Raw genomic sequence first — 23,632 nt, forward strand, 5'->3', positions numbered from 1 at the left:
CTCATAGCTGTATGGGCCTTTGCTGCGGAACCGTTGGAGTATGGTATCCCGATCCCTGAAATTCAGAAATCTGGCTATCAGTGGTCTCGGAGGTTGGCCCGGTGCTGGAGGGCGTCCTGGTATTCTATATGCTCTCTCCACCGAGAAAAATTTGGATGGAGAGCCATTCAAAACCTCCCTGATTAACCATTGTTCCAGCAGAAGCTCCGAGCTTTGATCCAGCGTCTTTTCAGGAAAGCCAAGAAACCAAACATTGTTGCGGCGGGATCTGCCCTCCGCCTCCTCTGTTCTTCTCTGCAGTGACTTAACTTCTGCATTCAGGCGGAGAATTTGTTTTTGATTCTCCTCGACCTTTGGGGTCAGCGCACTTATTGCCTCCTCCGTTGACTTCACTTTATCAGATAGTTTGCCGTGATCTACCCTGAGGATGTTTAAGTCTTGTGATACCGTATCTATCCTGGTTTCCAACGATGTTTTGGTGTCCATGATTGCTTGTAACACTTTCTCAAATTGTGAGGAGTGAGTCATGAGTGTGGACTCCAGCGACTGCAAGGAGGGCGTATGCTGCTGGTCTCCAGGTGCCTGACCCTGCGCGTTCCGATCCTGATTCTTTGCTGATTTAGACCTCCCGGCCATTTTGACTTGTCTATCGCGACCTGGTGCCTCCTGAACTCTGGCAATCGCTTTCGTACTCTAGGCCGCGATAGCGAATAAGGCGCGCTCTTCTCCTCAGGGCCACGCCGGTACAGGCTGCAATTTTTGCGGTCTCAGGCCTACTGGTGGATTTTTAAGTGAGTTCACGGGCAATCAGGTCAGCCAGCACCACACGAGGTCAGCAATCAGTACCCAGCTCCAGTCCCTCTTCGGCACGCAGAAGAGGAGTGGGGCCCACAGTTTTGATGACTCACGGGCTCGCTCAGTACTTTCATCGCCTCATATAACATCCGGAGTATTCAGGGGCCATTTCCCAGCCCGCACTTGTAGTAGGTTACCCCCAAGCCTGCTGTTGCTTTCCTACAGGGCCCCCTGCAGGGGGAGGCACGACACCCCGCTCCTTCACTCCTCCACATCAGTCCGGGGCCCCCGTGCGCCGGCCCCCCCGCTGCTGTCTCACGAGGCCCCCCTCACCCGATATAGGGGGGGGGAGGGGAGGAAGCCTACGGCGAACGAATATTTAGCGGGGGGCACCCAGCGCGGGACTCATCCAATGTTGGGCTTCACGCCCTCACGAGGTGGGCCGCATCAGCTCTGCGCACCCACCTCTCTGCCCGGCTCCAGGGCCTCGTCCAGCCCGGCGCGGGCAGCAAAATGGCGATCACGGAGCCGGCATTGGGGCGAGAACGACCCACAGGACAGGTCCCGCCACAAGAGGTGCGGGAGCGGCGCCCCCGGAGCGCCCCGCAAGTTCTTCTTGGGCGAACCCGAGAGGAGCGCCGATTCAAGCGTCTCTCCCGGTCGCCATCTTGGCTCCGCCCCAACATATGGTTAACTAGGCGCTGGAAAGTGGTGGGAGCCTGCTTTAATCCAAAAGGCATAACTTCCAATTGGTAAAGGCCCTATGGGGTTAAAAATGCTGTTTTCTCCTAGGCACCAGGGGTTAAGGCAATCTGCCAATAACTGCTGGTTAGATCACAAGTACTAAGGTACTTTGCGGCACCCAATTTATCCACCAGCTCCTCAGCTAAGGGAATAGGATGGGCATCCATTTGTGTCACAGCATTTAGACCACAATAGTCCACACAGAAGCACAGGTCAGCTAACCTCTGCTTAGGCACTAACACCATTGGCCTAGCCCAGGATCTACAGGAGGGCTTAACAACACCCAAGTCCAGCATCTTGGCCACTCCAGTATTGATGCACTCTTGGATCCAGTCTGACATGCTGTAGGCCTTGCTCTTAACAGGCAGTGTGTCCCCTGTGTCTGTGTAGTAGACACAGACAGGTGTCAGCCGAGTGGTAAGTGAAGAGAGATGGGAAAATCTACCCAGCAGTTCTTTACACTCCACCTGCTGTTCAGGTGTCAGTTCGGAGGTGAGCTTAACTCCCTCAACTGAACCATTCTTCTCATTACCTTGCAATAAGTCAGGGAGCAGCTCACTCTCCTCTTCCTCCTCTTTAGTCATTGTCCGTAAAGAAACAGTGTAATCCATGTGAAGATACGACTTCAGCCGATTAACATGGAACACCCTTTGGGACTCCGTGTGACACCAGTGTCAACTAATTAGTTGACGTCATAAATCTTCCTAACAACTTTGTAGGGGCCACATCACTTATCCTCCAGAGCCTGGGGACAAATCGGCTTCAGGACCCACACTTCCTGGTCCTCCTGGTATCCAGTCAGCATAGCCTTCTAGTCATACTACTCCATCATAAGCTCCTGGCTGGCTTGAAGATTGTCATTTGCCTTACTCATGAGCCAGGCTATCAGCCTATGGAGGCTTAGGACATAGTTGACCACATCATGGGGAGGTGGACTTAGGGTTGCCATCCCAGCTGTCCTTGACGAAAGTCAGGGGACCTCGGACAGGAAACCCAAAAGGTTCTGTAGACCCATGACTGTAGGGCACTCAGTCTGTGCCTTACAAAAGTCAGTTCTGTCAGGGACCCAGACTCCAACATGTTATCCGTCTCTGGCTGCTCACCCTCCTTTCCAACTGGAGCAGGAGGTGCAGACACCAGGACAGGTGTCTTCTCAGATTCTGCCCTTGGTTCTTGTTCTGGTTTATTCCCCTTTAGTTTATCTGTTGCTAGAGTGGTCACCTAGTGAGCACAGCTGATGAAATCCAGGCCATATAGGCCTCAGGACCTGGTACTTCCTGGGCTCAACCAGATAATTCCCCAGAAATCACCCAGTGCCCTGCTTCTCTCACACCCTCATGTCAACCATTGCCTTCTTGACATTTACCTCTAACTCCACAATGGCAAAAGGGTACTCCATGTCACCACCACTAGCTACAAGTCCATACCCCTTGGAACCAGGGATGATCTCTTCAGGTTTTAGATATTTCAGTTCAACCATAGTCTTGTGGCCACCAGTATCCATCATGGCAGGAACTTTCCTTACATTCGTACTGGCCACACTCATATACCACTCGAGTTAGGGTGAATATGCTTAAGGTCCCCTGGTTTGAGTTCCCAGATGTCCCTGGAGACTACGATAAACTTAGTTGAGCCTCCCCTTCTTGTCTGGCCCCACTGAAAGCACACTTGCTATCGCAGGTACTACTAGCACCACGTCCTTCACTGGGCAGTCCGCCTTTAAGTGTTCCTCTTGATAACAATTATAGCATTTATTCACCTTGGCAGTAAAATGACCCTTCCCTCCTTTCCCCTTCTGCTGCTGACTAGAGGCTGTGCTCCTCTTAGACTTCTGTCCTGGCTGAGAGCCTAGAGAACTGTTCTGTCCCTTCCCCTCTGGTTTAGGACCAGGCTGCTGGGAGTCCTTCTCCCCCTTGGGCTTGGAACTGTGGTGCTCCTGCCCCTTGTTCATTCTGTTTGAAAGTCACTTATCAGCCAACACTGCAAGTTTCTCTGGATCACTCTCAGCAAGGTCAGAAAAAATAATGTCTAAGTGTATTAGAGCGTTCCTCTAGGAGGTGCTCTGCTATCATTATCTGATTCAGAAACTGGTAATCATTTGTTTCCATCCCTCTCACCCGCTCATTCCAGTCTCTCACTATGTCATGGACTCAAATCTCAAAAGGAACTCCTTCCGTTTTCTTGTTCTCACAAACCCTCTGCAAGTACTGGGCTGGTTTAAACCCAAACCGTCTAATCAAAGCATCCCTCATGCACTCATATGTCAGACTGTCTTTCTCTGGTATGCTTTCAATGACTTCAGTCTCTTACCGTCGGATGTGAGTCAGTAGAGTTGCTGCTTTGGACAGACCATTCAGCCATTGAACCTTACAAGCAAGATCAAAAGCGTCCATCCAGTTGCGAAGATCAGTGCCTGGGACACACATGTGTATCAATTCCTTTGCTACCTTGGTGTTGTTTTCCTTCACCTTGTACTTTGAAGAGGGCTCACCATCCTCTGAACTAAGCCCTCTCTCAACTGTTAACTTCAGGTTTTCTTTCTCAGGGATATCGACTCTTTGTCCAGTTCCATATTCTTCTATTTCTCCTGCCTTTCCCCTCTCCTTCTCCTGCCACTCCCTCTCCCTCCTTTCTTCTTCCAATCTCACTCTTCCTGACTGGCCCTTCAGCTCCTCTTCTGTCTGACGGACCTTCCTTAGCTTCTCCCTCTCAAATGGCCTTGCTTTCTCCTCTGCTAAACCCCTACCTTCTTGGACTTTCAGCTAGAGTTTCAGAGTATCAGCTAGGTAATTTCTTCCTAAGGATGCACATTCTGGGGGCAGGAGAAAAGTTATCTCTAGAGATAGGGGGAGGTGAAAGTATAAGGGTAGGTGTAGGGGAAAACCTAGGGGAATTCCTAGTGGCAGGTGTAGGGTAAACCTAGAGGAAAGCCTAGGGAAAAGTGTAAGGAAAGGCTGCACTGATGGATTTGGCAGGCTTGTGACAACAATGCTCTCCAACTCATGCACTGCACTGACCTCCTCCTCAAAGCACTTTGTCATGTGGCTAATCCATGTTACGTGTCCTTAGGCCTTGAGACCTTACATCCCCTGTCATCACACATTTGCTTTAATTTCTATATGGTCAGGTTCTGCAGGTCATACTCCTCTACAATGTTATCTGCCATTTTACATGTACCTTATGAGTATCTGCTGGACTTATCAACTGGCATCAGTGTCCACTGAGCATGACGTCTAGTGGTCCAAAACTGCTTGCCACCAATGTTAGACCCAGTTTCCTCGGCACCAGAGCACTCAGCGGTTTCTACGCTCCTATTGCATCAACTGGAGTGTTCCCGCTGGTGTTCTGGGGCCTCAGTACTAGTGGACCCAAAGCTGGATAACCAAGTACTGCTCTCCAGCACTTGACTCTCTCATGGCAGTCCAAGGCTTACTCGAGGAGGTGAGATGGGCTTAGACATTCAGAATATGGTGCACACTGTACTGCAAGCTAATAGGATCAATGTCCAGTCAGTACTTTACTTTTTAAAAAGAAAAGTCCTTTAGTACATCTAATAGAAATATACTACACATAAAAATAGGATAGACAGCGAAGCCAGACATCTGTACAACCCTCTGGACCGGAGTTCTGACCCCAGCAGATTATAGCGCCTAAATGCTAAGCACTATAAAAACACAGTTAGCATGTAGTCGCACCATTAGCATTGCATATTACTAACCATGTTGCACAGGGTTGCTCTCATTCGCTAGAGCCATGATACCAATTTTTGTACTGAAATGGTTTCGTTTTAGCATATGATGTCAAGTCAAATGTTCCAGATCGGCACCAGATCCCGCCACCCAAAGAACAGAAGTGCCCTACCATCTTTAAAGAAGATCTGATCCCAGGTGCCTCATGTCTTGGCACAGTTTATTGGAGTCCCACTAGTCCAGTAGCCCCTGGCTTTATTTCAGAGGGTAGTGGCTGGTCAGAGTGCTAATATACCCTGGAACCCAGAGCTGTCACAAAACGAAAGGTAGGGGAGCCTGCACCACAGGACACTCTTCCCCAGCTACAGATGGTAACTGGAAGTATCATACAGGCTCCCACAGCACAGGGGAGGAGTCTTCTAGGACTGGGATCAAGCCTCCCCGCCCCCCTCTGTCTCTGTTGATGTCCTGCAAGCTTTCTTATCTTGTGCAGCTGTTTGCAATTTCCTTGTCTTCCAAGCAGGTGCTCGACAAGCCTCACGGCACAGCTGGTCCTCTGCAATCAGGCTGGTGACGGATGCCTGAGCTCCTTCACAGCAGAATCCATCCATCACAGGGAAAACTCTCTCGAGTTCAGATGCAGTGAGCAAGCTTCTTTGCCTTTACACCATGGGCTCACAGTTGGCTTCTATAGATGCTTGTTAAAACGGACGACCATTCTTGAACAACCACTCAGGCCAGACGTTTATCACCTCTGATTGACAGGCTGATCCAATCAGGGGGGCAGCTACTTTTGAATCCTGGGTGCCTCTCCACTGGCGAGGCGCATGTGTTTTAAGCTAACTGTATGTGCAAGGCATGCAAGGATGAGTTACTGTCCTTCAGGACAAGATCTTGGTATCAGCCCGGGCTATTTCCCAGAGAGGAATTTTAATTATCTGCAGACCAGGAGGCAATGAACATCAATGAACAGAAAGGGGAGAGGGTTCCTTCTTGCAGAGTTGGTGCAGCTAAATGTAAATGAGAGCAAGTGTCTACCCCCAGCCCACTAGGCTTCCCAAGGAATAGGCAGGGGAATGTGGGTGCTGGAATGGTAAGCAGAGCAGCTCCGCTCACGTTAAACACAATGGCTCACCTTGCCTTTCTCCCCTAGGGAACCTACTGGCACTCAAACACACATCCCAGATAGACAAAGGCAACAGGACCACAGGCAAAGAAGACTGCACAGACTTGATCAGGAGGGTGACTAGTAGCCCCCACCCACCAAGGGGACAGGTATCCCTGACTATAGATGTATGGCTTCCACCACTGTCACTCCTCTACCACTGCCTTGGTAGAGAGGGCAGTAGCCACTCTCTGTGAAATAGGGGGTGCACTATGCATGCCCCGTTGACCTCAGAGCTAATTTCTAGGGTCTTAGTCCGTGTAAACAGGAGATCCTCAGTGGATATGCATGATTGTCGTGTTCTCTGAGATAGGGATCTAGAAACCATACAATAACTTTTAAGTGACTTGCCTGTAGATCTCCATAAAGGAGGGGAGGTACAATTTCCAGAGACATGCACAAGTCCTGCTCTAACAAAAGGCTATTGCAGTTGCATTTGTTCTTTATACAGATCCTTAGAAAACGTATTTGTGGTTAGAAGTCTACAGTTCCATTTTCTACATACAGAGGAGCACTTTGGAGTTCCGTGACTTTATAAAGGAGCTTGGTTTTCACCCCTGTTCTTCTATGTGGTCATAGAGTTCTTGAGTGAGTTGTAATCTCCTTGTAATGTATGGCAGGGCATACTTTATCCCATATATTGTTTTTAAAACTTCCATTTTTGATTGAGGGCCATTTACATTTCAGATTAAAATCATAAGACGATGGGAGAAATACATGTCCTTCTAAAGATGGATCATATTTTTATTTGTTTCAAACTCTAATTTGGGCTCTAAGTGCCCACAAGAAGGTGAGGGAAATAGGGCTTTTCTACCATGAAGAATGGGAATATTGACATTATATGTATAGATGCAGTAGATGGCTGCTCTTGTTGTTGGGCTACAGCTATGGCTAACTGTGTGGATATATGGCTGCCAATAACCATTATCCATAAGAAGCACCACTTTCAGTTTCAATGAAAGGGTCTATGAGTCGTTCTAATTTCACACAGCCTTTGTTCCCAAACTGCCCATCAAAGTCAGTTGAGTGGCATGATGCTAATAGTAATACTATTTTGGGGCAACACAGCCAGGAAGAGGATCAGGAAACTCCAGACAATACATATGTTATAGGAGAGGATACATTATTTAAACAACCAGAACAACCTTCCACAACTTCAATGGCTTTATCTTCTACTCATGCCAGTTATCCATGTACAAATTCTAAAGTACCTGAAAATATCTGGATAACTAAAGGGACAAGCAAAAATGAATTACTTAGCTGTACACACTTAGGTAAATGTACATGTGTAGGTTTACTCACATGTAAGTTTGCTCATGCACTTAGAAGTGAATCTATGTTGTGTAATTCACCATTTCTGAGTGCAGATTTACTAGAGTAGATCTACTTGTCTCCACCACCTAAAACCGGGTAGGTGGGGGGAGACACCTAGTAGTAGGTTTACAAATTTTTAATTATTACTAGTAATGTTTCACATGTAGGGAGAGATCTCTGCCACGATTGTAGAAATCTTTCTAGGGTAAAGGATAGAGAACAATAATGCAGTATATTAATTTATTAAGAAATATACAAGAACATGTGAAATAAAATTGTACATTAATTTAAAACAATTCTTAATAAATAAATAGCAAAATAACATGTTCCAGGAATTAGGTCATCAAATAAATCTGTATTAAATGCATACAAATAACCACATTAAATGAATACGTTTGAGAAATAATATTGCAAGGAATTTAAAATATAATATTTAATAAATGTAATTGTGTAATTTCTTTTAATTAACATTTATTTTAATTTGTAGTATCATTTTTAAATGTGAATTTAATTATTTTAAAAGTAATTTAATTATTTTTCTATTATAAATAATTTCACTTTTAATGTAATGTATCTTTTCAACACTAACACAAATTTGATGTCTAATTAATTTTACATTATTTTCTATGGGATTTTAGTTTAAGTCCTTGTCTCCATTATTGTGTATTTAGGTGTATTGCAGTACCAATAAGTGGCCATGCTTGATGTTTGACTTTCCCCAAGGGTGGACTAGGGTATGCTTATGAAAGTTACATAGACTTTTGGGGCTGTGGTAACTTTAGAAATGTAGTTTGCAAATAGCAATGGGTTTACTCTTTAGTGGGTGGGTGTTTGTAATAGCATGTTGCTCACTAAACCCCCTCCTTATCATTCCACAACCCCCCCTTTCTCTTCCCTATTACCCCCTGTTTTGTACTAAGTATTCCTCATTTTCCATCCACTCCTGCTGTCCACCCCACATGTATTACATAAACATATACGTACGTGTGCAGCGATCTTTGCCGCTTTGGCAGATGTATCACCTAGAAAAAACAGGTAAGGCAGAAGTGGAGATCTCCACCTGTAGGTTAGTGAATATAATTCTGTAGTATGTGAATAATACTACTTTAGAACTACTTCATATGCTACAAAATGCAGTTTGTGAATAGGCCTCTAAATTATCCGGCTCTAAAGTGCAGCAAAATACATACTTCTCTACATCAGACATACGTACACTCTGCTGACATATCAATTTGCACAGAATACTGAGCATATGTTTTATTTACTATCAGATATTTTTGGCAAAGAGATTACTTCCTCAGAGAGCACATCAGCATCCTTAATATGGAACCCCTGATGGATATCTCTATCTTCTGGATAGATTGATCCATAAACGTTTGCAGACATTACAATTATACACTTAAATCAAGTCTTGACTTGAATTTACTGTAGGAAAACAGGCTTTACACAACTTTCCTCTAACATTTTTGTCCCATTTTGATCCATTAGCTGCTGGTTTTTGACTTTGAGAGTGCACTGAGGCCTACTGTGCAGACCTCAATGACAGTGTTCTTTCCTTTCGAAAATGGTATGTTTTATTTGGTGCAACCCGATTGCCATGTGCTGACTAACTTATAGGTCCCTGCTATATGGCACCCAGGTACCCAAGGCATGTAAGGTTGGCTGTCCACTCAAGAGCTGCAGCACTGGTTGTGCCACTCTGGACCATATGTACTAAAGCATTTTTCATCAGACACAGTTTGGGTAAAACCCTTTGATACATATGACCAATTGCAGTTTGAAGAGGCTGTGCATGCACTGCACACTTGAGTTTGTGATTACCACTAATGTCAAAGTCCACTAGTTCCTTAACTATATATTAGGTTTCCTCTAAGGCAGGCCTATGAAGCCCTATGGCGAGGAGCTGTATATTGCTAAGACAGAAATGTACTTTTGATATGTCTCTACAGCAAAGCCCAGAAGTGTTGGTGTTTGCTGTGGACAGTTAAGTAGCCTTATGAGGTACATGCAGAGTAAACGGTTGGCACACCAATGCACCTAACATCTGACAGATGCTACCTAGCTATGCCAAGTAAGTATCAAATTAAAGGGGACAATAAATGGGACTCAATAGTATAGTCAATATTTATGTCCAATTGGATGCTGGCCACTTTTGCAGAAGTTACCACACATTGACCCAGCTAGTCCAGTTACTTTACAGAGGCACTGGAACTGAGACAGATTTCTGTTGTCCGGGGGAGACGTATCAATGACTCCCAGGCTGGCAACAAAGGTTGATGTTTTGCACTGTGGTGTGTCCCTCCCCACAGGATGGGATGCAATTGGTGTTAGCCCAAAAGGCAGGCATTAAAAGATGATGCTGCCTTTGAAGGCCCACTGTGACAACACTCTAGCACAGAAAGTCATTTGTTTCCCCTAAAATAGTAGAGCCAGGGCCCGGGAAGGAAAAACCAGTTTCAGAACCAGTTTTCCATGGGCATGCAGCCCATGGTGACCATACCCCTGGGAGTGGGCTACCAAGGTCCTCACACTTGAGGAAGACTTCAGTCATGTTGTTTGTAGCATGCAAGAAAGATGCACTCTGGGATAGCTAGATGCCACACATCACTGGAATTGTGTCACCAGATAGGAAGGGACCTGCTAGCCCATTGGCAAGTGACCACGTTGTCTCCTTGGGGTTCTTTACTGGAATATAATGGGCACCCATGGCACCTGAGATTTTAGTACTTGCTAGATTCGAAACAAGGATGAGATGAATACCACTTTGCACCTGTTGTACATGCACAACGAGAGGCTGAAATGTTGTAGAGACTGCACATGCTGCACTTTGGGCAAACAGAGTTTGGACCCTGTGCTGCATGCCTTGCTTATGGAAACATTGATTCCCAGCCCCAATCCAAAGCAGAGACTCGAAGGGTCAGTTGGCTGGCCCCTCAGAATGGCACTGGGTCTTTTTAAAGGGGGAAGGGAGGGGTCTAGGTGAAGCAAGGGGCCTCATTGGTTAAGTTAGGAAGGGGAGGGAGGGATGGGAGGTAACTGTGATTATGACTGGTTATCCCTGACTGGCATATTTGATTTACTAGTAAGTCCGTAGTAAATTGCACTAGAGGTGCCCAGCCTGTAAATCAAATGCTACTAGTGGGCCTGCAGCACTGATTTTGCCACCCTCATGAGTCCTGTAAACATGCCTCAGACCTGCCACTACAGTGTCTGTCTGTGCAATTTTGCACTGCCAATTCGACCTGACTAGTGTACCCACTTGCCTGGCTCAAACCTTCCCTTTTACTACATGTAAGTCACCCCTAACGTAGGCCCTGGGTAGCTCCATGGGCAGGATGCAGTGTATTTAAAATAGGACTGGTTTGCTTTACATGTCCTGATACAGTCTCTTATAGTATAAATATGCCTGTTAGTGTGTCACATCATATCACCATCCCTGTTCCAACCCTCCTGCACAGCATGTAGGGACAGTCCAAAATAGTGTCATCCAGGAGCCGCTGGTCACATCAGCGCCTGGAGTCTCAGCTCTTTCCCTTGCTGACATCACTGCTAGGGATTTGCAGACTTGAAGTTCAAAGAGAGCCCAGGCTGCCTGTGCACAGTTGCTGGGTTGTGCATGACAGTAATGTCCCATGTGCAGCCTGCAAACATGTCCACACGTGTGCATATGTGTTCAGGTATAACCAGCCAAGTGATCTTACTCTTGCTGAGTCGCAACAGCCTTTTTTTAGTAGACTGACACTAGAGGTAAAACACGTGCAGTCCTTTTGCCATGTGATTACTGTGGGTGAGACTGCATAGGCGCCAACATATTGTCAACAATTTCTTTTGAAACCACTCACCATCACCACTGTATCAACATATGTAAATAAACACCTATAATAATCACCATTTCATGGTCTGGGTAATCATTTGTGCTCACCTTTATCTCTAACTATCAGAATAAGAGTGTAGCCTCATGGAGCATTGCTGATATACCGATCAGGACACAGAACTTTCCAAAGCAATTGTGATGCATATTATACAACAGTCACATTCACACACACTGTAAATGACATATATCCTGTACATTTCATCTTTGAAGGCCAATAGCAGAGGACCACACCTATTTCACACATACATGTTGGCAACATGGTTCATCGCAGCATATGGCACACAAGCAAGACACCGTCAGTCAATAAGGGAAGAAAATGCCTCATACATGAGGCAGTGGATGTGCTATTGCGTTGGTAACAGGAATGTATGGCCAGACCCTTGACAGCAGTAAGTCGTACAGCACCTATCTTTGCAAGGACTATCTGTGACTAGAATTCCATATAAGCAGAACATAGAGAGCACATGTGCCACACCTATGACAAGCATTGCGCACATGACATTCCATGTACATGTCAGTCCATGTCCTAATTCCTGACACACCCATGTTCCTGGTCTCACCCCACCTGTCTTAAGAGGTCCCTGGAATGGTAATATGTGTACCCAGATATTCCCTCCTTTACACACACACAGACTAACAATATTAATCCAGTGTTCTTCACCCTTTAGTATGGTATGCCGTAGTCATAGTACATCTGTTTGCATGGACGTCAGGTTAAATAATGCATTGGCTTGTAGTCTCTAAGCCCTGTTATCACCTGTAGTTTGCTTCCCATGTGAAAGGTACTGTTGGCCATTTTAACTCAAATCTCACCTAAAGGACTTGTGAGAAACTGATGCAGCACACACCTGTGAACACCTCCAAGCAGACCACTGATTTGAACATGCACTGCCTTTGCAGATGCTTGGAACAGCATAGAAGCTGCCATTTTGTTGATTACACTGTTATGCATTGGTAGAAAAATAAGCTGTGTAACACAGCCCTTGGGATTATGTGTCACCTTCCAAAACACAGGACAAACACAGTTTTCCATGTCAACTGTCTTGTTCTTCCTCCGACCAGTCTTAGTCAGACCACTGAGTATGTACCTTGTGAAATTGCTGGATCCTGATTGACCCTGCATCCTGTCAGCCTGACTGGCACCTGTCTGTGCGTTACCCTAAAGGTTCCTTGTGGCTACATATGTACCATACTTGCTTTCCCAACCCTTACATTCCTCCGGGGGTATTTTGTTAGGTGGTTCTTCAATGCATACTCAAATAAGTTACTTAGCATAATCTGCTTATTTATCCTACCATAACTGGGAACTTGTCTCCAAATACCCAAATCATGGCCTATCCCTTGTCTGGGTCTCATGTATGCATGAGCGACAAAGTGTGACAGTGTACCATGGCCGTATGCAGGGATTGGGTATGGTGCCTCCAGCAGAACCATCAACGTCAGATAATGTGCATGAAAAGTCCACACATGTTAGGAACCTGACAGTTCACATGCTGAATCACATTGCTCACAACAAATTGATAGACTGTGCATGGTGAATAGCTGCAAGATGAATCAACACAGAGGCTATGATGTTCCCAGATGCAGTGGGAACTTTACAGGCCAACCTGTGTACACATTTTGTAAGAACACCTGCCGGTACAAGACTCCTGAGATATGATCTCACTCAGCACACCAAGGTTGCCCTGTTGACAGTCTCGTAACACGTCTACAGTGACAGGGTGGGACCATCCTCATGTAGGTTCTTATATCCTCATTGGCTTTACTTCCATTGATCTCCGAAAGATACTCAGTTGATACAGGAATAGCAGCCACTGACTCATGATGAAACCTGGACGTAACTGTGACAACATAGATCCCTAAAAATATACAGGATCAACATTGGACCACACACATGAACCAGACACCTCTGTGCACTTGATCACTGGAAATATGTGGCCACGTGCTGCTTGGTCTGCTGGTCCACCAATGCCACAGGAGAGTTGTGGCTCAGTCATATGACCACAACTGTGGTGTGATATTACAATTGTGGTTCACCTTTGGCTTTTCGTGTCAATAACATGGTACCCACTTAGTCTGTACACGTGCCTGACTCATGGTGGGTTCACCAACAAGTGCCTAGGAAGCAGTATCCAAATTTCCAGTACATGTGATGGGCAAGTTTTTGACCATTGACATGATCAAGCGTCTGCTATCTATCCGCTGCATGCTTTGTCACTTGTAGTGTTTACGTTACCCAAAAACTAGGAAGTGCACACAACAGATGTTGCTACATGTATGACTAACACATGTCCTCTCTCATTTCCACACTGAATTGCATCTGAGAGTTGGACACATTGACTCCACATTCATACAAGCATATTTGCAATGATGTATCTTGTGATTCTCACACAGTGGGTCAACAACCACATTAGTAGCCAATGCACACACATTGAGCCATAGGCATTGAGGTATTGTACTTTTGTGCGTCTCCTTGCTATCCTCTCCTGTCGCCAAACATGCCCAATTTGTGCAATGCAGATATGTAGGCCACACGTTTGGCCATCAGTCAAGAGTGAAAGTACATGAAGTAGCGGATCATGGTCCGCAGTAGTATGATGTGTCACATGTGCCCATACACCGTCATGACCAAAGTGGGTGCAATCATCCTATCTCAGTATTGTCATAACTGTAAATAACATTAAAATGGTAAAATGACCCAAACCCAGTTAATGCCTGAAATTTTGATGCATATGGCGTTATGGCCGAAAAACGACGCATAATGCCCTCAAATAACCATTGCCCCTGAGCTGTATCTTCCACACTGTACCTCAGAAAATTGGTTAAGTGTAAAACTATATCTAAACATATGGATGCGGGCTCAATTCTACTCCTGTGCGTCGAAAAAAAAGCCGCACAGACTTTATGCGTCAAAATATTTTGACGCATAGCGATAAAAACACCTGCCATTTTAGGCAGGAAGTGATGTAATAGGATATCCTGTTTACAGATTATGTACAGTGGGTGTACTTTCACTTTGCAGTCTGTGATATTTCCTGACTGTGTGGCTGTGTTCAGAGTTTTGTCTGTTCAAATTGTGCTTTTGTTTCCTGTGTGGTCTATTTATTGTCTTTTTGTGAATAAAAACTTGTTGTAGTATCCTGTCTGAGTGTTTTTTGTGTACATGTGTGTTGTAAAGTATTGTCTTTGTTTTGTTGGGAGTCTGTTGTGGGTAGTGTTAGTTTGGGTATAGTTGGGCTGTGTTAGTTGTTTAGCTTACGTTTTTCCTGTTCTACCTCCCCCCTATTCTCCATTGTTCCCCTTTATCCCCAATTTCTCTGTTGCTGCAAAAATGTTGGGTAGGCCTCATCTTGGCAAGATGGGTGAGGAGGAGCTGGGTGGATTTATATGGCTGGTGTGACATTTCCTACCCCTAATGATTGAGGCAGGTGGGCGGGTGATACAGGGGTATCACACTGAGGCACGGAGGCTCAGGTGGGCAAAGGTGTCGCATCATCTGCAACGGATTTATCGGACACCAAGAAACGACCACAATGTTTGTCAGCTCGTCATCCATGTCATCAGGGTAATACTGGACAGGCATATCCACAGGAGAGCCATCGTCCTCTGCCATGAAATACGGTACAATTAGTGTGTCTGTGTTGTGGCATTTGTGATGTCACATGCCTGCCTTGTGAGGATTTTCACATTGTGATCTTGGTTCCTGTTCATTGTTCCTGTCTTTCAGATGGGCACTCTCCCAGGCCTATGCCCCACCTGCATGTCACATGTATTGTGGTCAGTTACTGGACTTGTCAGCATCATCTCCTCTAGGTGTTGGTTTTGGCCAAATAGTGAATTGCCACCTTCTTGTCCTACTCAACCCTCACCCTACTTCCATTCTCATGGTGAGACCTTTCACTGGCTGTGGGTGTTCTGATGGCACTAGCAGCACACTTAACAATCTGGACCTGCCCCAGTCTCTGATCTTTCACATCCACCTATATGTAGTTGAAATATAGCGTATACTATGCAAAGCATTGTTATGGCATGATATGGATGTCAGCATTGGTAATGTGTACAGCTGATGTTGGGGAATGTCTGGTACATTGGATTGCCCTGATAGTCGTAGCAGTGTCCTATTTCCTCCTCTGACTGTGCAGGTGTATTTCAGTGACCAGTTACATGTGTCCTCCCCCTCAATGCTGTTGTCTGAGCAGTATTACATTTGTGATGTTCCATTGTGACCCAGGCACAGGATGGACCCTGACATATGCAGCATGGGTGTGACCTTAGTGCTGTGTACCTCCTAATGTTGATGACATTGGCTGATGTTTGCGGCAACTATGGGCATTCACATTTGACAGGACTGGAACATTTGTCTTGTTTCAGGGGATTGTTAATGTTGTCATCCTAAACCCTCTAATTTGGGTGTGTATGAGCCATGGAGACGTTACTGCCATTGGATACTTGACCAGCACACACAGCGGAGGTGGTAGTGGCAAGTGTTGTCAATGTTACATTCCAGTAGTCGGTATGGCTTGAGGTTGTTAATTGGGCCCTAGTTAATGTAGGGAGTATAGTGGCTGACGTGTAACGGGATGTCAGTTTGATGTTGTGGCCTTCCCTCCTGGCGTGGCTTTACCTTTGCAACATCTTTGGCATGGCAGCATACCCCCATGGAAAGGTTGTTGGTGTTGTGTAATGGTGTGCCCCAGGTTTCCTCTGAACGGGCCATGCACCCGTGCCATGCCCCTTTACCCATGCCACTCCTTGTATTTGATGACTTACATGCATTGTGTAGTAGGTATTCCCCCCCCGGTTGCAGTTAACATTAGTGCATTTTAATTCTCCATGCGACTTACCGTGCATGTGCATTGCCTCCTTGTAGTCTGCGCTGTCCTGTCCTTGAATCCCTGTGACGATCTCCTCAGGGATCATGGCTGCCACCATCTCCTCCATGTGGTACAGGACCTCCAGTCTGCAGTGCTGCCTTCCTGTTCCTGGACATCTTTTCTTTGGTCCTGCGCTTGCAGTCATGCCAGCGTTTCTTGCACTCCTGTTCTGCATACTTCTGCCACACTGTTAATCTTGTCAACAATTTGTTACCATATTGCCTCTCTCCTACTGATTGGCAAGTTTGAGGTGACAAACAGTTGGTGCTGGTGTTCCGTCACCTCTTTAACCAGAATTTCCTGCTCCTCTGCACTGAAGCGTCACTTTCTTTTCTTCTTCTCCCTGTCGTGGGTCTTGTGTGGGTCCTCCTGGCTGGTTCCTGGTCTGTTGTCATCTTCCTGGGGTCTGTACAGGCATCTGGGATCCATTTTGGCTCTCCTCTGCTGAAATGGCTGTTTGTGGTGAATTTTGACACTATTGCGTCAAAAAACGCTGCATATCCGGTTTGCTGTGTCGTAAATCGGCTCACAGTCATTTCTGCCGCATTAACGTCATTTTCCTTTATGACGTGACGCTGCGATGTGCGTCAAAGAAAATGACTCACACCTGTGGTTTGCGCCGCCGTGCGTCAAAGTATAAATTTGACACCCGCACGGCGCACAGAAATAGCGTTAGCGGTGGTAATATTTTTGTTGCAAAACTGCGTCGGCGCAGTTTTGGTTCAAAAAGTATAAATATGGCCCTAAGATTGGCCAGGGGTATCTGACTTCTTGATCCTTCCTCTCTCCTTTAAAAACTCTTGTAAAAGGGGGAGACTCTCTCTTGCCTGTGGATTTTTTACACTTTGCTGCTGGATTCTGGGATCGCTTTGGAGAACTAAAAGGAGAAATCCCCTGACCCCCACTTAGAAATGAGGATTCTGCCCAGTCGACCCCAGGACCAGTGTGTCTCCCCAAGGGACAGTGAAACTTGCACCCTTCTAGCCCCTCAGGACCAGCTGGGAGAAACCTTGGACCTTTTGGGCACAGAAGCCAAGACCAGGAGGAGAGCTGGCGCAGGGAGAGCAGAGATCCAGCTCCTTGAGGGCTGCACCGCTTTGGAAGTGAGGATGGTTGCTTTAATGGCCCCTGGTGGATAGAGCTCACCACCAGGAGCAAAATGAGCCTAGGATTGTCCGAAGTGGCCCAGCAGGACAGAAACTAATCGCATTTTCAATTTTGATAACCTTTGTCTTTTTCTCACATGGATAGCATGGGCTCTGCTGCCTCTTTGAGGTAAAGCCCTAGGATGGGCCAGGGCCTGGGAGTAGGCATGAGGGGGCATGGGTGGGGCTCCCTCCCTTTATTCTTTTAAGCACCCAGGGACCCCATACCCCAAGTGTGCTTATTTGAGGGGAACTGGGACAACAGCGCTGACTGTACATACACAGAAGAGATGATGGGGGAGTGCAGTCACTCTCCCTCAACTGTGGTCAGCTGCCCTGCTCCTCATGTCCATGTCTGGGTGAACAGAGGCTGCTACAGCCTGCAGCACTAGTGTGCAGGAGCGGGCAGGCTGTGAGACCTTGCCAGCTCCCATAGCAGCACACAAGAGTGCTGCCCGGTTGGGTAGGAGGTGTGGGCACTGAGGGGTAGACTCACTGGGCCGCCCCTCAACATGGGCAAAGTTCAGTGTGCCCAGGTGGGACTTGGCACCCCTAAAAGCAAGGGAAAAAAAGTTGAAAACCAAAGTACATAAAGACGTCAGCTCTCATTGGCAGTGTGAGAGCCCCTAATAAAATGTTCATTGCTGCTGAAGAAGTGTCCCATAATGCCCTGCAAGGCTGAATCACTCTTGACTATTTTTCCCCTCATTTTCATTGTTTATCCCTTTGGTGGTGGCCCCAGACAGTGCAGTTGCCACCAACATCAAGAATAATGCAGCCATGCCCCCAAAACAGACTTGAGGAGTCCCCACCCTAAGTTAGGTGGGGCTCAAAAAGATTAACAGACTCAGTATTTCTTTGCTGATTTAAGACACTTCCAAAGTGGGGACTTTTATTCTAGAGTGGAGAGTGTTATGTTCTCTAGGGGGTCAAATGTATGTTTGTAATGCAAGGGTGTTACAATGTAATGCTCTATAGGGTTTATTTGTATAATTGCAGTTTGATGGTTAAAAATGAATACAAAATACACAGACACATGGTTTGCTAATTATGAATACTTTATTGGTTCCCATAATGATGACACTGATTACTGCTTATATTATGTATGTTTAATTAGTATTAGTAAGTGCATTCATACAGGTTTATTATTATTGACAATTGTGTTTAAGTACAAAATGGTGATTTTAAAATGTGGGATGTTGTTTGTAAACCTTGGCAAAACCAATTGACTCGATATGTTCGTGTGACCCCTTTAGGGGGGGTCACAGGTGATTACACAATCTCATATTTGGTGTTTGCCATCTGCCAATGTACATATTTGTAAATTATTGTGTAGTATGTGGTAGTGTATGTGTAATAAATGGACATCTCCTATTTCTAAAGAAAAAGTACTTACTGGACAATCATTTATTGAGTTTTATTATTACATGCCAGTGAATGGTAATTACTAGACCACACCACCTTCCTTGGATAAGCCTTGGACTGCTCTGCCTCACTACCCTGAAAGAGTCAAGTGGTACAATGGGGTGATTGGTTACCAGTAAGGGGATTTTGGACCTATTACTTGTGTACACCACACAACTAATTACCCAATTTCCTACATCCTGGGACATGTTGAAGGTGTTCATCCGAAGTGCTTTATTGTTAAAATTAAGAAAATTAATTTATTAGAAGAACTCAAAATACATCAAGGACCACAGAAATTTCAACACATCCGTATTGAGATGACTCTATTTCATTTAATAGTAAAAATGTGGTCTAAATTGAATGCACTATGTGGCAAGTTAAGAGCCTCATGCTGCACTTATTTTAATTAACAGGCTGGGACTCATAAGGTAAAAGAATTTGAACTTGGTGAGAAGCCTGGGTGTCTTCTTGCATATAAGGCACAACATCAAGCATCTCAGAATACAAATAAGGCAATCAAAAAATCAAACAAGACACATAGTAACAGACATTAAGAATATCCTCCAAGGTTTCATAGAATGACAAAGGAACCTATACACTCTAGAAACAGGCTGGATCGCTGACTTAACCATAGTGCTCAAGGTATTTTGAGTCAATACCACTCCGGCATTAGGTTTAGTTCAGAATCTTAATTAAAGTTCACCTATTTAATCGAAGCGATAAAGGACTTAGCCAGTGGATCAGCCTCTCACACTGATGTATTACAGGCTGAGATCTCTAAGGTATTAAACCCAGACATTATCTTACTTTTATAAGCAGTGATTAATGAACCTTCTGTCTTAGGGAATCTTTCCCCATACTGTTCACAAGCTATGATCATAGTCTTTCTTAAGAAATGTATCTTTTTCCATTGAAGACCATTTTGTCCCACTTCCATGCTTAAGGTCATGCTGGAGTTACAGAACTAACCTCATGTGAACAGCATAGATGTATGTATGTTAAGTACCCCACGCTCACTAACTGAGCTATCAGCCTTATATTATGAGCCCATTTTCTCCAGTAACCTATGCCTATGATATTACTAAACTGTGAGAAATTATTTGATGGTTTCCAGGCAGTTTCTATGGCAGTTGAAGTCAAAAATAGGCATTCACCTTCAGTTTATTAAGCTTGTTCTATTCTTATATACAAATCCTCAAGCCTCAATATATGCCAGTGGAGGTCTGGCATCACCTAACTCTATACAAAAAGGAACAAAGCAAGCATGTCCCATATCCTGTTCTCTTTATAGACTTTATAGGGTGCAACTTGTGACCTACTCTTCAACTTAATACCTTGGTATACAGACCTGAACACTCCATTTGCATAACTCCATATGTGGACTTAATTGCAAAATTTAACCACCTCAGAATGAGGATTCGCTTGATAGAATTTTCCATACGAGCTAACTATGTGATAATTTATCAGACTATGAACTAAATATATCTAAAACTGAAATGTTAGATGTTGGGACTTTCAAACACAAGATTCAAATAGGTATGTTTGTGTGTTATTGTAGAGTAATCTTGAAATTAAGGGCCTGATTTAGATCTTAATGATGTTGCTACTAAGCTGCCATGGCTGTGGGCCCGAGAAGACTGTCAAGCAGACGGCATCCCACCTGGGATTTTTAGATGTAGTAAGGCTGAGCCGCCGACCATCATGATGGAGTGCTGTGCCTAACCATGAGGCAGGCATTGTTCTCACTGGTGGTATTTAGATGGTACAGTTGTACAGGCAGTGAACTGCTGCCGGTTTACTGATGGAGGGAGGACAGTGGACAAAGGCAGTGACCATATAACAGAGGCAAGTCACACACACACTCTACCCTTGCCATATGTGTCCCCATGCATCACACACAACACAACACACCACATACACACCATTATCCATTGCCATCCAATACACATACATGCAGCAAACACACTTACGTAAATCCATGACACAAAATACACACACTGACACTGCACCCACCCATGACACAACCAACACAACCACACACTCATCTACACAAACACATGCACACACAAGCACAACTACACACATCATGACAATGACCACCACACAACAAAACTCACCTGAATTCTGTACGCTGCAACACAACACACAACACAACATGCACAACAACATCCTTGCCATATGCACGTGGCACACATACTGACACAACCACATCACCCACTACATCTCACACACACAACTTGATGCACAACATGACAGGTACAGATTTGTTTGCAATGTGCACACATGGAAACAGTTGACGAGTGTGATTGTACCGTCATTGTGGAGCCAGCATTCCTTTGGCAATGAATACTGACATCATAATGACAGTTGTGTATGTGTGCGATATGTGTTGTGTACCATTGTGTCCCCATCCATGTCTAACCCACTTGTATCCCTGACATATGCATGACACAGTAATTAAAAAAAAAATACTTTGACATGTGTATGGTTCCAATGGTCCCGAGCTCATGTGCCGTGACCCTCCTAGGTACAAAGCCAATGCTTGTTCCCTACCTTCGTGTTCAGCAATTGGGTGGTCATGTTTTCTCTGGGGTCCAGTGGGAGCAGTGATGAAGGGTGTTGTCCAGTTGTATCCAGTTGAAAATGGGGGGACTCAGGAGAAAAGGTGAGTTTTCACCCTTTCCCCCCCAATCCACCAAGACAGAAATGGAGGTCGGACCACTACCTTTTGCTTGGCGGTAGGGCGCATCCAAATCTGCTCATCAGTAAGTGTGGCTGGAGTCCCGCTATCAGTCACTCTTTCCTATGACGCTGTTGCAGCGGATGGAAATCCTTGATGAAGCTGGCAAGACTAAGGCAGGTTAAAGTCTATGGGACTGCCATCATCTAAATAAGGCAGGCAGACCGCCACGGTGGTGGACTGGGTTCCTGTTGAAAAAGTGTTGGTGGGCCCATTATCGCCAAGATCTAAATCAGGCCCTTAATTTGGAAATTAATGTTTCATTTTAAAAATTAATTTGTTGGAATTTATGCAATGAACCATAACTAGGTAAGCAGTTGTAAAGAGGAAGAAGAGAAAAAGGAGGTGGGAGGAGGGGGGAGGGAAAACAAGGAACATGTGGCAGATATTGGTACATAACATGCTATCAATTGGCATTGGTAAAGTATCAGCTTAGAGAAGGGGGACATCCAGGTCAGGTCAATAGATGATTCACAGAGGCCATCCCAGTTGCAGTTGCATGATGGGCAATCACGCTGGGGTGGAAAACATCTGCTCAGTCCAGGGAAGCCAGTCCAGCATTTTGCTGTGACTCCCCCATGTCTGAAGAGGCCCATGCTCTCTCCACCCTAAAATGTCTTTAGGGCAGGATTGTGGCGGCATAAGCTTCCAGTAGTGAGACAGTCATTCCTGACAGTACACTGCATTGCACAGCCAGTCCTCCAGTTTTGAAGTGGGCCGCCTGCCCCAGTGCATGGCCTCCCGTCTCTTAGCCAGTAGCAGAAGCATCATCAGCCCAATAGCTAGCAACTGGGTGGCAGTCCCAAGCAAGATCTAAAACGGTGGCTTGAGGTGATGCACATCTGAAACTGCATGCCTCTGCCTTGGATTGTAATCATTTCATGAGTTGTGTAGTGAGTGGGAGTGGGAGATTAAGGAATAGGTACAGAAATTTAGACAGAACCACCATTTTGTTAATAGCTATTCTCCCTGCTATGGAAAAGCGTAGCCAGGACCAGACTGGACATGCTCTTCCAGCCAGTCAATGATTCATCTGTAATTGGCCCTCCAGAGCTTGTCCAGATCTCAGCTGAGCAAGATGCCCAGCTAACAAACAGGACCATCCACGCACTGCAGAGGATAGTATGGCATGAATTCATGTGTGCCTGACGTGAGGGGGAATAGGGTAGATTTAGCCTAGTTGATAGTTATGTCGGAGTAGCTATTGAACCAGACCACTTCCCATATTATGAGTGAGAGATTTGTTTACAGCTCCCTAAAGTGTAGCGTGGCATCGTCTGCACACACTGATATGAATATCTACCTAGCAGTGAAGTTGAGTCCCCTGTGGCCATGGTGTTGCCGCAGCCTCCATCCGGCAGGCAAATAGAACCGGTGATAGGGGGCATCTCTGGCGAGTCCGGAAGGGGATTGGAAATGAAGCAGGCAGTGTGCAGTTGAAGCAGAGTGTGTAGAGATGGCAGATCAGTCACAGGAACAAAGGGATAAATCTGAGTCACAGGACGAGGTGGTACAAGTACAGCCATTCTAGGGTGTCGAAGGCCCTGGTGACGTCAAGCAGGGCAGCAATGGTAGCGAGCTGGAGGTCTATGGCATGCATGAGGGCAAACATCGTGTGAAGGTTGTGTGCTGGGGAGTGGCCCGCCATGAATCCCAACTGGTCTGGATGGACGATGTCAAGTAGTAAGGGGAGAAGAGTGTTAGCCAGAAGTTTAGTTAAGATTCCATTGGCAATGTTGATCATAGATAATGGTCTACATGAGTCACAACGATTGGGGGGGTTCATCAGGCTGTAGTATTGGGACAATGACTGTCTCATGGAGCTATGGTAGGAGTGTACCAGTCATCAGGGAGTCCTCATATACAGCTCAGAGTCAAGGGGCAA

This window comes from Pleurodeles waltl, chromosome 8 (assembly GCF_031143425.1).
Source record: "Pleurodeles waltl isolate 20211129_DDA chromosome 8, aPleWal1.hap1.20221129, whole genome shotgun sequence".
Classification (NCBI taxonomy): Eukaryota; Metazoa; Chordata; class Amphibia; order Caudata; family Salamandridae; genus Pleurodeles; species Pleurodeles waltl.